General features: G+C 40.6%; 1 protein-coding gene across 5 annotated transcripts in view; it reads left to right on the plus strand.

Annotated features, from left to right (window-relative positions):
• Window positions 1-19,032, plus strand: part of NCAM1 (neural cell adhesion molecule 1) — a 490,562-nt gene that overhangs the window by 452,850 nt on the left and 18,680 nt on the right. The window lies entirely within an intron of this gene.

Consider the following 19,032-nt stretch of genomic DNA (forward strand, 5'->3'; position numbering starts at 1 on the left):
GGTAGTGCCCGCTCATCACTAGTTACGAGTACCCGAGCACGCTCACTCATCATATTCTTAGAATTTTTTTCTAATACTTTCAATGCACCTTTGCAAATCCTGCATGTACGAGCAGTACTCAAACCGTGCGGAACCCAATGCAAGAATGTAATGGGAATCACATGATGCCTTGTGATTCATCCTATAAAAATGTCTGAAAAGGATTAGGAAATAGGTCCTTGCTAAAGCTTCGTCTACAGAAATACTGCAGAACCATTGAGTCATATTGTGAAAAAAACATTAGACTACTCCCTACACATAAGAGCACATCAGAAAAAGTTAACTCTGAGCATCATTGTACCAATCTACTGCTTGCGGTGCAAACCATTGAGAATGAAGTTTCACATTTACCGACCAATTCAGTGATTGGTCGCAACAATAAAAGTGGCTAGGTGCTAACTTTGCTATTGGTGGGGTATTGACCGTCCATTCATTGTTTCTCGGATTGCCGGAAGACACTTGGACAATAAATGGAGCTGTGGAGCACACACATTTCAGTGGAATTTCCTTGGGTCATTGATCAGTTTTAATATGGGGAATAAACATATTTTGTGTTAAATGTGCATCCCCCAGCATATCATAACATGCATTCATGTGTTACAGCCATGTCTTATTAGTCTCATCAATCATGCCAATATAGTTCAGGTTAGTTAGAAAGAAATTTGTCAATTATTACCACTATATCCATGAAACTGGTCCCTCTCTTGGAAAGTCATTCTTGCTCATCCCTTTGTTCCTCTGGCTGCATCGGTTCATACAAATTGTAGTGTACCGACCTCATCCTCAACTGCGCATGCACCGAATGCCATCAAAGTTGGCTTGTGATAGAGTATTCCTCAGTCAGGAAGTTTGGAAACATCGTAGTGGCCAGTCTGTGGGGTAAAAGGGCTTCATAGGTTCTCTTTATAGAGGTTGTCCACTACTTTTACATTGATGGCCTATCCTTAGGATAGGTCATCAATGTCTGATCGGCCACGCCTGCGCCATATGACATCAAAGTTGGCTTGTGCTAAAGTATACCCCAGTCAAGAAGTTAGAAGAAGGTCACCAATGTCTGATTGTCTGGGGTTCGAAATGCTCAGTTCCGGAGCTGCCCCATCTTCTGAAAGTGGCACCGAAACGTTTGCTGTAATGTGAAATAACAAAGCCAGATAGTACTGCCCTCTCCTAGTCCAGTGCCGTCTTTTCTCGAGGTTTTGGCTGCAGCCAGGAGGTCACAACTACAACGAGCATCACCACTTACCACTGCAGCTAATCAATGGACTCAATGATTCTGGCAATGTAGACAGTACAAACCAAAACCCAAAGACCGGAGCAGCAGCCGACATGGGACCTGGTGAGAGTGAATATTATCCGGCTTTGTTACTTTGAGCACCACATTTCGAAACAGTGGAAAACTCCTTTAAGAAAAGCAACACTTGGAAATGTGAAGTATCAGCCTCATTTACTTGAATAGGGATGAGCGACATAGGCATGCATAGAAAATAAAGGCCTTTTTTGATAATCTTGTTATTCCTCTACAAGTTTAGGAATTTTATTTTGCTTAGCCACTAAATTTGAGTATTTGTACAGTCAGCATCACAACACTTTCTTAAAGGGGACAGAGAACAATTTAACTACTGAAATTTCCCTTTAAATTTTCCACTTTAGAATTTACTTTTGTACTTGTTAAAAAAAAGTTGCTATGTAGGTTGTAACACTAATTATCGCCATACAATGAGTGACTACATTAGGAGCCGGCGCAATCTCTGAGCCATGTTAATCTGAATATTCATGAATAATGTACCGCTAGTGCCTGATGGCTCACAAGTGTTACTGGCTCTTAGTGTATTCACTTTTACAAAGTATCTTGATAAAAGTTGTTTCAAGTTATAGATTTCTACCACTACGAAGATTTGTACCAATACATGTAGACATTGTTGACTTCTACCAAGATATCTAGACATAGGAGACTTCTGCTAATGCATATAGCATTAGCAGAATTCTACCAATATGTTAGATATAGTAGACTTTTACCAATACGTGTAGACATAATAGATTTCTACCAATAAGTGTAGACACTATAGACTTCTACCAATAAGTGTAGACATAGTAAAAGTCTATAGTGTCTACACTTAGTGGTAGAAGTCTACTAATATGTGTAGACATAGTAGACTTCTACCACTAAGTGTAGACACTATAGACTTTTACCAATACGTGTAGACATAGTAGACTTCTACCACGAAGTGTAGACACTATAGACTTTTACCAATAAGTGTAGACACTATAGACTTCTACCAATAAGTGTAGACACAGTAGACTTCTGCCCATGTGTCTACACATAATAGACTTCAACCAATATATGTAGACTTATTACATTTCTGCCACTACCAGTAGACATAGTACATTCTTCCAATACGAGTAGACATAGTATGCTTAAACATAGTAGACCTCTACCAATGCTTGTACACACAATGGACTACTACAAATATGTGTAGATATTCTAAACTTCTGCCACTACATGTAGGCTTCTAGAAATGCGTGTAGACATAATAGACTTCAACCGTTATTTGTAGACATATTAGATTTCTGCCAAATAAGTGTAGACATAGTGGATTCTTCCAATACGTGTAGACATAATGGACTTCTACGTATTCGTATAGATATAGCAAACTTCTACTAAGACGCATAGGCATAGTAAACCTCTTCACACATGTGTAGACATGGTTGGCGTCTACTAATACGTGAAGACATAGTAAACTTCTACCAAGACTTGTAGCTGTAGTAGACGTCTGCCAAATTGTTTATACATAGTAGACTTCTACCAGAAGACATAGTAGACTTCTTCCAAAATATGTATACAAATTAGACTTCTACCAATAAGTGTAGACAGTGATTTTCTACCAATAGGTGTAGACATCAACTAAAATGTCTAGACATAGTAAATTTCTGTCAATACCTGTAGAATAGTAGATTCTTCCAATACGTGTAGACATAATAAACTTCTACCAATAGGTGTAGATATTGTTTACACATAGTAGACTTCTACCAGAAAACATAGAATTCGTCCAATATGTGTAGACAGAGTACACTTCTACCAATAAGTGTAGACATAGTAGACTTCTTCCAATACGTGTAGATAAAGTAGACTTCTACCAATAAGTGTAGACATAGTAGATTCTTCCAATAAGTGCAGACATTGTAGACTTCTACGAAGACGTGTAAATATAGCAAACTTCTACTGAGACACATAGGCACCTTTCTAAACACATGTAGACATAGTACATGTCTACTAATATATGAAGACATATTAAACTTCTACCAAGATGTGTAGATATAGTAGACTTCTACCTAAAGACATAGTTGACTTCTTCAAATACGTGTAGACATAGTAGACTTCTTTCAATTCGTGTAGATGTAGTAGATTTCTACCAATAAGTGTAAGCAAAGTAGACTTCTACCAATAAGAGTAGACATTGTAGACTTTTACCAATGCATGCACACATAATAGACTTCAAACTATATGTGTAGACATAGTAAATTTGTGTCAATACTTGTAGACGTAGTAGATTCTTCCAATACGTGTAGACATAATACATTTCTACCAATACGTGTAGATATTTCAAACTTTTACTAGGACATGAAGACATAGTAGACCTTTTCAAATACATGCAGATGTCTACAAATATGTGAGACATAGTGAACTTCTACCAACACATATAGCTACAGTAGACCTCTACCTATTTGTTTACACAAAGTAGACTTCTACGCAAAGACATAGTAGACTTCTTCCAATACATGTAGACAAAGTAGACGTCTACCAATAAATGTAGATATAATAAATTTCTTCCAATATGTGTGGATATAGCAGACTTCTACTAGGACATGAAGACATAGTAGACTTCTACACGTATTTGAAGAGGTCTTCTGACATGTGAAGACATAGTGCACATCCACGAAGACATGTAGCTACAGTAGACCTCTACCTATTTGTTTACACTAAGTAGACTTCTACTCAAAGACATAGTAGACTTCTTCCAATACATGTAGACTTCTACAAATAAGTGTAGACATAGTAGATGTCTTCCAATAAGTGTACACATAGTAGACTTCTTCCAATACATGTAGACTTCTACAAATAAGTGTAGACATAGTAGACTTCTTCCAATAAGTGTAGACATAGTAGACTTCTTCCAATAAGTGTAGACATAGTAGACCTCTTCCAAAACGTGTAGACAAAGTAAACTTCTACAAATAAGTGTAGACATAGTAGACTTCTTCCAAAACGTGTAGACAAAGTAAACTTCTACAAATATGTGTAGACATAGTAGACTTCTTCCAATACATGTAGACTTCTACAAATAAGTGTAGACATAGTAGACTTCTTCCAATAAGTGTAGACATAGTAGACTTCTTCCAATAAGTGTAGATATAGTAGACTTCTTCCAATAAGTGTAGATATAGTAGACTTCTTCCAATAAGTGTAGACATAGTAGACTTCTTCCAATACATGTAGACTTCTACAAATAAGTGTAGACATAGTAGACTTCTTCCAAGACATGTAGACTTCTACAAATAAGTGTAGACATAGTAGACTTCTTCCAAAACGTGTAGACAAAGTAAACTTCAACAAATAAGTGTAGACATAGTAGACTTCTTCCAATACATGTAGACTTCTACAAATAAGTGTTGACATAGTAGACTTCTTCCAATAAGTGTAGACATAGTAGACTTCTTCCAAAACGTGTAGACAAAGTAAACTTCTACAAATAAGTGTAGACATTGTAGACTTCTTCCAATAAGTGTAGACGTTGTAGACTTCTACTAATACGTTTAGACGCAGCAGACTTCCACCAATGTGTGCACACATAGAAGACTTCTACCAATAGGGTTCAGCCCACACCCAGCACATTTCCCACCCCAAGCCCACGATGTGGCCATTATGAGATTCCCGGGGAACTATTTTTGTAGACAATTGACCTTACATAGACAATTGAAATAATAAAAAGCCACAATTATAGAAAAACAGTGAAACAATTTGACATAATCATTGATCGGACATGATATGGTGTAATTATGTTGATCGTCTGTCAATACTTTCCTCATCTCTGACAATGTTGTTAGTTACTCTCTCTATATTACACATTAAATAAAAGTTTCATGAAATTTATGCAAATTTTTAAAAGAAGAGATGGATATCTCTCGTAGGGTGACAGCCATTTTACTCACCACGTTATCATTTTGGCCACGGTTCAGTCAGTATTGGTTTTCCTTATCTGCTACAATAGGTGATTGGGGACTTTAAAGCAGATTTGTCACCACATTTCACCATATAAACTGCAGACTTTATTAATGACTGATGGGGCTGATGTGTTTACTATGAAACCATGTTAGTAGCACATTGGTAATACATGGCCACTGGACCATAGCCCGCAAAACCTCCGCCTACCTGCCGGCGCCTGTGTTGGTTAGTAGGCTTGACGTTGCGAAGGCCTACAAAATAGAAGAAGTGCGTGGATTGCCGGCAGGCAGAAGGTTTGCAGGACTCTGGTCCAGCATGCACAGACTACTGATGTGGCCACTGGCCCGGTGTCTTGCAAATCTAAGGCAGGAATCTAAGGCAGGAAAGCTTTTTTAAGGGATTTTCCAGCCATTCTGACATGGACTTTCTTGGTAAATGCACCAGTCCCACCAGGTTTAAGATCTGTTTAATAATGTATTCAGGTTCTATTATACAATCTAATAATAACAGGTCCAAATTAACATTTTTATCACTTAAAGGACATGTTTATTCTATCTGGATGTTAGAAAGGTGAAGTTAAATGGAACCTGTCATGCTGTACATGCATTCCTTCCTGCGGGCAGCATGGTATAGAGCTGGAGGAAGTCAACCGAATGATAGGTAGTTTTTATTTTGGAAAGATTCAGTAATGCTCGGATTTTATCATGGGTGGGTTTTGAATCCTGAGCCCAAGCACTGTATAGTAACAGTGGTAATCACTGAGCCACAGTACAGTGCTAACCACTGAGCTACCATACAGTGCTAACCACTGAGCTACCATACAGTGATAACCACTGAGCCACCATACAGTGCTAACCACTAAACCACCATATAATGCTAACCACTCAGCCACCATATAGCATTGACCATTGAGCTACCATAGAGGACTAACAACTGAGTCACCATTCAGTGCTAATCACTGAGCCACCATATAGTGTTAACCAGTGAGTTACTACACAGTGCTAACCACTGACCTACCATACAGTGCTAACCACTGAGCTACCATACAGTGCTAACCACTGAGCTATCATACAGTGCTAACCACTGAGCAACCATGCAGTGCTAACCACTGAGCTACCATACCGTGATAACCATTAAACTACGATATAGTGCTAACCATTGAGCTACCATACAGTGCTAACCACTGAGCCACCATGCAGTGCTAACCACTGAGCTACCATACAGTGATAACCACTGACCTACCATACAGTGCTAACCACTGATCTACCATACAGTACTAACCACTGAGCTATCATACAGTGCTAACCACTGAGCTACCGTACAGTGCTAACCACTGAGCTACCATACAGTACTAACAACTGAGCTATCATACAGTATTAACCACTTAGCCACCCTATAGTGGTAAACACTGATCTACCATAGAGTGCTAACCACTGAGCTACCATACAGTGCTAACCACTTAGCCACCCTATAGGGCTAACCACTGAGCTCCCATAGAGTGCTAACCACTGAGCTACCATAGACAACTGAGTTATCATACAGTGATAACCACTGAGCTACCATACAGTGCTAACCACTAAGATAACATACAGTGCTAACCACTGAGCACCTTTGCTGTCCATGGCTGCCCATACGTGTTTGGGTAATCTTCTTATGTAGTAGGTGAAACGCCAACAGTCGGAGTAGAATTTAGCTTTAGAAACACCCTAAAGTTACTCAATTACATAAACACACAACATGGAATTTATTGTGGATTTTTAGGGGTCATAAAAACGACAAAAAGGCACTAATCTAATGGCAAAATAACAACAGTTCCTGAGGTCCGCCCTGCTGTAATTATAACCGTAACATTTACTGCAATTATTGTTATAATGTAGCCTCACTGCTGATGAACAACACCCCCAAACCATTCCGACATTCATGTGACCTAATTCTCTGCACATTCGGACTTTGGGGATGACGCGGTCCCATTCTCAGTAACATTTGTGGGATTTTCTATCAGGAAAGACCCCTGCCCAATAATAACACTCATTAACCCCTCTACTTCTCCATGAGCAATGTGACATTTGATGTCTATACATATCAATGATACGGTCTTCGGACAGGATGAACCTTGGCACACCGTTTACTTTTCGCCGCTTCGAACCCCTCCGTAAGGATCTGCATCGCGTACGACGCTCCCGGCTTCACCGCTCTACGCTCTCCGCTTCTCCCCTGAATCTCCTCCATTCTCCCGCTTGCTGAAAGGATTTGTCTGTGAGTGACATTTTATAGAAAAAAAAAACAACAAAAAACGGAACGGATGGAGCATGTATGTGTAAACAATGAATAAAGCCAAAAGCCATATACTTGTATCTCTTGTACAGTTAATTTCACTGGTGGAGAATTTCCTATTAATAAAATTCAAGAAAACAAAAAAAAAAAATGTAAAGAGTGTGGAACTTATTTTTGTGATTTCTTTTTTTTTCGAATTACTCTGATGTCCCATAGAATAAAAGGTCTCATTCCCAGCGTGAGCGAAATTTACAGACCCGAAAAATTGTACCTCGAAGACCGTCCCGCTGTTTCCTTTCTCATCTAAAGTGTTTTCCTACCGTAAATCCATAGCGGTGTGAGTGCGCGGGGAAGAACGCGAGCCTGAAAATAGGAAAAATTATCAAGTACTTGTAACCTAGCAGAATATGCGCCATGACAAGGGGACAACGGGCAGATAAACATGGACGTTACTCTATCATATATAAATTCAGGGATATATATATATATATATATATATATATATATAACAGCAATTCTGACATAAACTTCTGCCAATAGCTGTAGATATTGTTTACACATAGTAGACTTCTTCCAATATGTGTAGACATTGTAGCTTCCAATATGTGTAGACATAGTTGACTTCTACCAATAAGTGTAGACTTCAACCAATATGTGTAGACATAGTAAATTTCTGCCAATACCTGTACACGTAGTAGATTCTCCCAATACGTGTAGACATAAATTTCTACTAATATGTGTAGATATAACAGACTTCTACTAGGACATGAAGACATAGTAGACCTCATCAAATATGTGTAGACGTCTGCTAACATGTGAAGACATAGTGTACATCTACAAGGACATGTAGCTACAGTAGACCTCTACCTATTTATTTAGACAAAGAGGACTTCTACTTAAAGACATAGTAGACTTCATCCAATACGTTTAGACTTCTACAAATAAGTGTAGGCATTGTAGACTTCTTCCAAGACGTGTAGACAAAGTAGACTTCTACAAATAAATGTAGAGATAGTAGACTTCTTCCAAGACGTATAGACATTGTAGACTTCTTCCAATAAGTGTAGACATTGTAGATGTCTTCCAATAAGTGCAGACATTGTAGACTTCTTCCAATAAGTGTAGACATTGTAGACATCTTCCAATAATTGCAGACATAGTAGATTTATTCCAATAAGTTTAGGCATTGTAGACTTCTTCAAAGACGTGTAGACAAAGTAGACTTCTACAAATAAATGTAGAGATAGTAGACTTCTTCCAAGACGTATAGACATTGTAGACTTCTTCCAATTAGTGTAGACATTGTAGATGTCATCCAATAAGTGTAGACATTGTAGATGTCTTCCAACAAGTGCAGACATTGTAGACTTCTTCCAATAAGTGTAGACATTGTAGACTTCTTCCAATACATATAGACATTGTAGACTTCTTCCAATAAGTGTAGACATTGTAGACTTCTTCCAATAAGTGTAGACATTGTAGATGTCTTCCAATAAGTGTAGACATTGTAGATGTCTTCCAATAAGTGCAGACATAGTAGACGTCTTCCAATAATTGCAGACATAGTAGACTTCTTCCAAGACGTGTAGACAAAGTAGACTTCTACAAATAAGTGTAGAGATAGTAGACTTCTTCCAATAAGTGTAGACATTGTAGACTTCTTCCAAGACGTATAGACATTGTAGACTTCTTCCAATACATATAGACATTGTAGACTTCTTCCAAGATGTATAGACATTGTAGACTTCTTCCAATAAGTGTAGACATTGTAGACGTCTTCCAAGACGTATAGACATTGTAGACTTCTTCCAATACATATAGACATTGTAGACTTCTTCCAATAAGTGTAGACATTGTAGACTTCTTCCAATACATATAGACATTGTAGACTTCTTCCAATAAGTGTAGACATTGTAGACTTCTTCCAATAAGTGTAGACATTGTAGACTTCTTCCAATACATATAGACATTGTAGACTTCTTCCAATAAGTGTAGACATTGTAGACTTCTTCCAATAAGTGTAGACATTGTAGACTTCTTCCAATAAATGTAGACATTGTAGACTTCTACTAATACATTTAGACACAGAAGACTTCCTGTTTGCACACATAGAAGTCTTCTACCAATAGGTTTCAGCCTACACCCAGCACATTTCCCACCCCAAGCCCACAGTGTGCCCATTATGAGATTCCAGGGTAACTATTATTTTTGTAGACAATTGACCTATTACATTATATAGCTTATTACATATTATTATTATTATTATTATTATTTTTTCCTCTTTCAGTGTTCACATTATGGATTAAATATTCCTATTTTATCGGTTTGAACTATTATACTTGCAGCGATACCAAATATGTTAATATTATTTTATTTTTTATTTTTATAATTCTGTCTTTTAATTTTATAATACTTTTACATTTTTATAAGTTTGGTAAGACCATAACCCTACTGACTCATTCAACAAAGTTAGCATGTATACTTCATATACCCTAAACCTAAAAATATGTGAAATTGCGCTTTTTTTTTTTAAAGTTCCACCGAACTTGGAAATTTTTTTAACGATTTTTAGTAAAATATATGGTAAAATCCGTGGTGCCATTCAAGACTGCAATTCATCACTCAACAAGGAAGCACTCATGAGGATATGTCAATAAAAAAAAATATAAAAAAAATAAAGCTCTTGGAAAAAGGGGAAAAAAACAAGAAAGCATAAAATATTTAAAATCTTCCATTCTTCAGAGGTTAATAAAGACCTTAAAAGATGAATGAGATTATTGAGAGTAATGATGTTTGGTCACGATGAATAGGGAGAGCAGGGGACTGGGTCTCCTAGATTGGCCTTCAGGTAAGGGGAACCCTAGCTATCCCTTATCTCAGAGGTACCTTTGAAGGTGAGGATGTCTGAGCCACCTTCCTGACCCTGCTCCTGATCAACCCTATCTTATAACCCCCTCCCCCTTTACCCCAGGGGAGGGTTGGGACAGGCATGTGATAAAACCAGCAGAGATAGACAAACAAGGGAAACCAAAACTTGTAGCACGCTCACACAGAGGTATAAGACAATAAGAGGTAAGGAGGAAAATAGGAGCAGGGAGGAAACAACAAGACGACATAACAGCACACAGACCAACACTGCAGAGCTATAGTCGACCTTGGAAGACAGATTCCAGCATCTTAAAAAGGCGATAAGTAAATGTGATAGGCTTCCAACAACATGTGATCTTAGAGGTAACCAGCAGGCTAGCAGAGATAAACACTGGCTAGCCTGACCATTCATGAGCACACAGCTGATTGACGCCCGAACCTTCCTGTGTAACTCAGAAACACTAGAGAAACCATAGTGTGGAGTGTCAGAATCTGTATTGTGAACAGCGTCTGATGGCGTCATGACATTCGGCGAGTTTTGAGCGTCCCTTGTGGTGGCGCTACAAGTAAGGGGTATGTTCACACATCATATTTTTGCTGTGCGGCACAATCCGGCGCTTTTCTGAAAAACCAGATGCGGCAACAGCTGTCGCCGCATCCGTTTTTTCCCCCATAGACTTGCATTAGCACGGATTGTGCCGCATGGCCTTGCGTTGCGTCCGTTTTTTGCCGTATGCGGCATATTTAGCCGGTGCGGCGGCCGGATAAAACGTTGCATGCCGCGTTTTTTGCTGCGGCGGAAAAACTGCATCGTGCCGGATTCAGCGCAATGCGGTGCCCTTTACAATGCAAGCCTATGGACGCCGGATGCGGCGTCCTGCGGCAAAAAATCGCATCTGGCCGCCGGATGCGGTTTTTTGAACTGCTCATGCTCAGTATCAAACCGGATCCGGCAAAAAACGGACGGGCCGCATGGAAAAACTTATGCAACGCATCCGTGGTTTTTTGCCGCATCCGTTGCATAGGTTTTGGAGCCGGATTCGGCCAGACAGAAAAAAAACTGATGTGTGAACTTAGCCTAAACCGAAGACGTACTGCCAGGTTTTATCGCTGATTTATAAAGACCTGAGCAAGGAAATTATTTTTGATCTGCCACTTGTTAAGAAAAGAAAGTTTCCCACTACTAGATTGACATCGATATAAGTTCATAGGGGGCCGAGACCCGACACCCCCACTGAGGAGCTGCTTCCAGCTTTGGCAGAGGCCATTTGTATACAGTATACAGAACACATATTCAGTGAGCCTTCCTGGCTAAATCAATAGAATTGCCACGTGTCGGACCCCCATCAATCTAATTTTAATTGTGAGGTAGGTCAAACTCCTTTTGGGACCACTCTAATAAGTGGGACAACCAATTTAAATAGTATCTGTCACCAGGTGAAAAGCAAACAGTTTTATTTTATCTTGTTCCCATTCCTCGCCCAAGTATTAGATTTACTTTTTATTTTAAAGCCGCCATACAGTTCCAAAGATATAGGCGTGCTAATTTAATGTGTCAACTATGTTCATTTTGATGGTCTTTATAAAAGGGGCGTTACTCAGTGAGTAATTATGTAAAAATCTACTACAGTAAGGACACACCCCAGAGGATCTTGTGAGCCACGCCCCCGAGTTACAGATCGTCAAATTATCACCAATTAAATAGGCGTATGTCTCTGGAACCGTACAGCAGATCTTAAAAAGAATAAAATCTAATACTTAAGGGAGCAGCTGCAATAAATGTGGGCCACAAACATTATGTGGCTGTAGTCACGTGCCAGACACTAGTCGGGAAACATTAGGATGATCAACAAAACTTAAGCGGGTTGAAGAACAAAAGGTGAGTTGGTTTTTTTAAGTTGTATTTTGTTTTATAAGTATGTTTTGTGTTCTTAAAAATGTTGTTTCCTGCGATTGTATGTTACTCCCATCCATTCGCCTAGAAAGACCTGGGTGCAGAGGGAATGGAGTAGCCCAGAGTGTTGTTTAAGGCTTCTTGATATAACGGTTCCTCGAGATTTAAAGGGGTATGCTTATCTCATCTTGGTGGGCTATGTCATCATTTTATGATCCAGTGGAGATCTGGCCATGTGGAATTTCAACCATCCTAAAAAATGAAGGGCCTTGTTATGGGAAACTGCAGTACAGTACCATTTAAAGAGGACCTTTAATTATTTAAACTGAGTACTTCCTACAAGTGCCACTGTTTAACTGATTCTGGAACAGTTTTTTTTTGTTTTTTTGTGCCCCCCTCGTAATAAAAGATGCAAACATTCCCTTCAACCAACTTGTATACCAGAGAAATTCCTCGGGGGTGTGGCTTTCTTTTGATTGGCCAGCATCAGAGGAGCTGTAGACTAAGCAAACGCCCAATGAGAAGTTTTCTGTTATACAAGTACTTATTTGAAGGGAAAATTTGCACCTTTATTACAGGGGTGCATAACTTTGGAATGGAGGGGCACAGAAGAAACAGAAGAATGGTTCCAAAATCAGAATTGAAGGAGGTACTTAGGTTAGATAAAAAAGAATCCAATGAAAGCTCTTCTTTAAGGCAGTTGACGTTAAAAATGATGCAGAAATAACTGGTGTATGGAACATATTTCCAAATTGTTACCATTAATCTACCGTAATCCCGTGAAAATATTTTAATGACAACTTAATTAGAAATGCACAAAATGTTTGATCATTCTTAATATGTTAACCCCTTAAGGACGAAGCCAGTTTTGTCCTTAATGCCCAGGCCATTTTTTGCAATTCTGACCAGTGTCACTTTATGAGGTCATAACTCTGGAACGCTTCAACGGATCCCGGTGATTCTGACATTGTTTTTTCGTGACATATTGTACTTCATGATAGTTATAAATTTAGAACGATATTTTTTGCTTTTATTTGTGAAAAAATCGGAAATTTGATGAAAATTTTGAAAATTTTGCAATTTTCAAACTTTTAATTTTTATGCCCTTAACCCAGAGAGTTATGTCACACAAAACAGTTAATAAATAACATTTCCCACATGTCTACTTTACATTAGCGCAATTTCTGAAACAAAATGTTTTGGGGTTAGGAAGTTAGAAGGGGTCAAAGTTCATCAGCAATTTCCCATTTTTTCAACAAAATTCACAAAACCATTTTTTTAGGGACCACATCACATTTGAAGTGACTTTGAGAGGCCTAAGTGACAGAAAATACCTAAAAGTGACACCATTCTCAAAACAGCACCCCTCAAAGTACTCAAAACCACATCCAAGAAGTTTATTAACCCTTCAGGTGCTTCACAGGAACTAAAGCAAAGTGGAATGAAAAAAAGCAAAAAATAAAATTTTACCTAAAATGTTGCTCTACCCCAAATTTATTCACTTTTAGAAGAAATAACACAACAAAATGAACCCCAAAACTTGTTACCCACTTTCTTATGAACGCGCCAATACCCCACATGTGGTCAGAAACCTTTGTTTGGACAAATGGGAGGGCTCGGAACAGAAGGAGCAATATTTGAATTTTGGAAAGCAAATTTGGCTGAAATAGATTGCGGGCACCATGTTGCATTTACATGTCCGCTAAGGTACCTAAACAGCAGAAACCCCTCACAAGTGACACCATTTTGGAAACTAGACCCCTTAAGGCTTCTATCTAGGGGTATAGTGAGCATTTTGGATCCACAAGTACTTCACAGATTTTGATAACGTTACGTTGTCACATTGAAAATTTTCATTTTTTTCTCAAAAATGTTGCTTTAGCATCAATTTTTTCACTTTTTCAAGAGGTAATTCCAAAAATTTGACCCCAACGTTTGTTACCCACTTTTTTATGAGCGCGGTGATACCTCACTTGTGGTCTGAAACCTTTGTTTGGAGAAATGGGAGGGCTTGGAACGGAAGGAGCAATATTTGAATTTTGGAAAGGAAATTTGGCTGAAAAAGATTGCAGGCACCATGTCGCATTTGGAGGACCCCTAAGGTACGTAAACAGCAAAAAAACACCACAAGTGACCCCATATTGGAAACTAGGCCCCTCAAGGAATTTATCTTGATGTTTGGTGAGTACCCTGAACCTCCAGGTGCTTTACAGAAGTTTATAACGTTGAGCCATGAAAATAAAAAAATAAAATTTTACCACAAAATTGTTACTTCAACCAGGTAGCTTTTTTTTTCACAAGGGTAACAGGAAATAAATCACCATGAAATTTATTGCGCAATTTCTCCTGAGTTTGTTGATATCTTGTATGTGGTGGAAATCAACTGTTTGGGCACACTACAGGGCTCAGAAGAGAAGGAGTGCAGTTTGACTGCAAAATTGGCTGGAATCAATAGCGGACGCCATGTTGCATTAGGAGAGCCCCTGAGGTGCCTAAGCAGTGGAGGTCCCCCACAAGTGACCCCATTCTGGAAATAAGACCCCTCAAGGCTTTAATCTAGGTGTATATTGAGCATTTTGAATCCACGAATACTTCACAGAATTTGATAAGCTTAGGTTGCCATATTGAAATTTTCATTTTTTTCACAAAAATGTTGATTTAGCGACACATTTTTCACTTTTTCAAGAGGCAACAACAAAACGTGTACCCCACAGGTTGTTATCTAATTTCTTGTGAGCGCAGGGATACCCCACATGTGGCCAAAAACCTTTGTTTGGATAAATGGGAGGGCTTGGAATGGAAGGAGCACCATTTGAATTTTGGAAAAGTTGAAGTAAATTGCGCGCACCATGTCACATTAGCAGGGCCCCTTGGGTACCTATACATCAGAAACCCCCCACAAGTGACCTCATTTTGGAAACTGGACCCCTCAAGGATTTTATTCAGGAGTATAGTAAGCATTTTGAATCCACAGGTACTTCACAAAAATGTTGCTGTAGCAACAAATTTCTCACTGTTAAGGGGGCTTTACACGCTGCGACATCGCTAATGCGGAGTCGTTAGGGTCACGGAATTGGTGACGCACATCCGGCCGCATTAGCGATGTTGCTGCGTGTGACACCGATGAGCGATTTTGCATCGTTGCAAAAACGTGCAAAATCGCTCATCGGTGACATGGGGGTCCATTCTCGATTATCGTTACTGCAGCAGTAACGATGTAGTTCGTCGCTCCTGCGGCAGCACACATCGCTATGTGTGACGCCGCAGGAACGAGGAACCTCTCCTTACCTGCCTCCCGGCCGCTATGAGGAAGGAAGAAGGTGGGCGGGATGTTCCGGCCACTCATCTCCGCCCCTCCGCTTCTATTGGGCGGCCGCTCAGTGACGTCACTGTGACGCCACACGGACCGCCCCCTTAGAAAGGAGGCGGTTCGCCGGTCACAGCGACGTCGCCGGGCAGGTAAGTATGTGTGATGCGTCTGCGCGATGTTGTGCGGCACGGGCAGCGATTTGCCCGTGTCGCACAACAGATGGGGGCGGGTACCCACACTAGCGATATCGGGACCGATATCGCAGCGTGTAAAGTAGCCTTTAGGCTATGTGGCCATGATCCAGCGACACGGCGTCTAGTACACAGTGTCAGCCTCCTGCAGAAATGTGAGTGTTGTCCACGGGAGAACGCAGCTGCCCATGCCCACGATTTGGGTTCAGGCTGCTGTGGACTTTAGTTTTATTCTACCTGCAAAGAACACTCATCTCCGCAGCATAAATTGACATGCTGAGGCTCGGGAAGCTGCGCCACAGGTCGGTTTATGCTGCGGAGAAAAGAAACACAGTGGGCACGGGATTTCTAAAAATCCTGCCACTGTGCTTCTACTGCACAACGCAGCGTTATGGACGCAGGGAAAACACTCTGCGCCCAAAACGCTGCAAACCCTGATTGTGGGCACACAGTGTAAAATGCTACAATGGATGAATGGATAGATGTCAAACATATATAACGTCCCACCCCCCTGCATATTCTAAGCTGGCGCCCTTTAGTGCCTTTCATGTGACACTAAAGGATGCCTAGCCTTGTATTTAGCCCAAAAAAAAAAAAAAAAATTAAAATAAATGACGTGGGGTCCCCCCTATTTTTGATAGCCAGCTAGGGTAAAGCAGACAGCTGTAGCCTGCAAACCACAGCTGACAGCTTCATCTTGTCTGGTGATCAATTTGGAGGGCTCCCCAAGCTGTTTTTTTTTTTTTAATTATTTATAAATAAATAATTAAAAAAAAAAAACAAACGTGGGGTCCCCCCAAATTAGATCACCAGCCAAGGTGAAGCTGACAGCTGGGGTCTGGTATTTTCAGGATGGGAAGAGCCATGGTTATTGGACTCTTCCCAGCCTAAAAATAGCAGGCCGCAGCCGCCCCAGAAGTGGCGCATCCATTAGATGCGCCAATTCTGGCGCTTCGCCCCAGCTCATCCCGCGCCCTGGTGCGTTGGCTAACGGGGTAATGAATGGGGTTGATACCAGGTGTGTAATGTCACCTGGCATCAAGCCCAGCAATTAGTTATGTCACGGCGTCTATCAGATACCCGACATAACTAATTGACAGTAATAAGAAAAAAAATTGACAACAAAAAAAAATTTATTTGAAAAAACACTCCCCAAAACATTCCCTGATTGACCAATTTATTGAAAAGAAAAAAAAAAATCCACTATAATCCATTTGGACGTCCCACGTCGCCTCTGGACCTTCTAGAATATGGGGGGCACGTTCAGGGAACGTATCCCCCATTTTCTAGGAGGGCAGACCCTATATTTGAGGAGAGTGGGTGCAAAAAGCTGCACCCACCCTCCCCGGGTCACAGCTGCACAGTGCTGAGCAGCATCAGCAGCCAGCATCTCTGAACACAGGAAGCTGTCATCTGCTCGGCACATGTGACCGGCGTCTGCAGAGAAGGAGGAGGGGGCCGCGGGGGATCAGCGCTCCGGTATGTATGACACCGGGGGACACCGGGGGACACCAGGGGGGGGGTAGGGGGGGACCCGGCAGGGCCTAGGGAGCAGGTTTCTGTCGTATGTGTTATGGCACATGCGACAGAAACCATAGGAACACTGTAAATGCGGCCGGCGCGCTGCTGTGCTCTCCGATGCGCGCGGCCATCTTGGATTTTCGGGAGGGGGTTGGGGGTCGGGGGGGGGCACTTTGGGGACACCGAGGGGACCGGAGAGAACCGGGAAAAAGATTTATCTCCCATCTGGCATGTTTGATCATGCCAGATGGGAGATAAATCATTTTTTACCGGCGCGGTCATTTACTATAACTTGATGATCGGTATACGGTGTATACCGGTCATCAGGTGAGCGGGGACCGGAAAAACCGGCCCGAATCATGATCTCCAGGGTCTCAGCTACCCCCGGCAGCTGAGACCCCGGAAATTTTCTGACTCTGGGGGGCGCTAGACCCTTTTTTCCGACCGCCGTTTTAAAACGGCAGAAAGGAATAAGTACCCTTTTTTAGTGCCGTTTTAAAACGTAACGCGGTCGTAATGGGGTTAATATATTATTGGGCTCTATGGAGATATGGTTAGGAGGTGGACTATAAATATGACATAAGCATTCTTGGCTGCAGTGAAAACCCGGTACAGGCAGGGGCCAGCAGGAAGTGGATTTGGCTACCTGGAATTACTGGTCTTTGGTCCCTTTTTGTCTGCCATAGTTAGAATTACTGATTTACTATATTTATAAGGAATGTGTCATCAGAAAATAATCTATTGTATTAATTATGAATTTTTATGTTAAATGTAATTTTTGATCGCTTTCTTGAATTTTCTATATCATTTATAGCAGAAAAAGAAGTAAAATCTTTAAATTTTCTCCTTAGCTACAAGGATTTATACTAAACTCAACCGTCCTAATTACAGAATTCATATGAACATAGGAAGCAACAGACTGGCTCTGACTCATTGACTTATAGCCACTGATATAACCTCTATATAGAGTAGACCATAAGTGATGTCACAGCTCACCTCCTACTCCTGTGCCATGACTGATAATAGTAGATAACACATTATCCACCATTCACCAAAGATGATGTCACAGCTCACCTCCCCCCCACTGTACACTGCCTGATAACACCTCTATATACAATATATAACAGAGGATCCACCATTTACAATAGGTTATTCCACAGCTCACCTCCTCCTGTACAATAACTGATAATTATAGATAACACATGATCCACCATTCACCAGGGATGATGTCACAGCTCACCTCCTTCCCTTCCTGTACAATGACCGATTACACCTCTATATACAGTAGATAACACAGGATCCACTATTCAAAATAGGTGATGTCACAGCTCACCTCCACCTCCTGTACATTGACTGATAACATCTCTAAATAGAGTAGATAACACAGGATCCACCATTAACAATAGGCGGTCACAGCTCACCTCCTCCTCCAGTACAATAACTGATAATGGTAGATAACACTTGATCCATCATTCACCAAAGATGATGTCACAGCTCACCTCCCCCCACTGTACACTGACTGATAGCACCTCTATATACAGTAGATAACAGAGGATCCACCATTTACATTAGGTGATGTCACAGCTCACCTCCTCCTCCTGTACAATGACTGATAATACATCTAAATACAGTAGATAAAACAGGATCCACTATTCAGAATATGTAATGTCACAGCTCACCTCCTCCTCCTGTACAATGACTGATAACACCTCTA

The sequence above is a fragment of the Anomaloglossus baeobatrachus genome, chromosome 11 (genome assembly GCF_048569485.1).
Source record: "Anomaloglossus baeobatrachus isolate aAnoBae1 chromosome 11, aAnoBae1.hap1, whole genome shotgun sequence".
NCBI classification, from domain to species: domain Eukaryota; kingdom Metazoa; phylum Chordata; class Amphibia; order Anura; family Aromobatidae; genus Anomaloglossus; species Anomaloglossus baeobatrachus.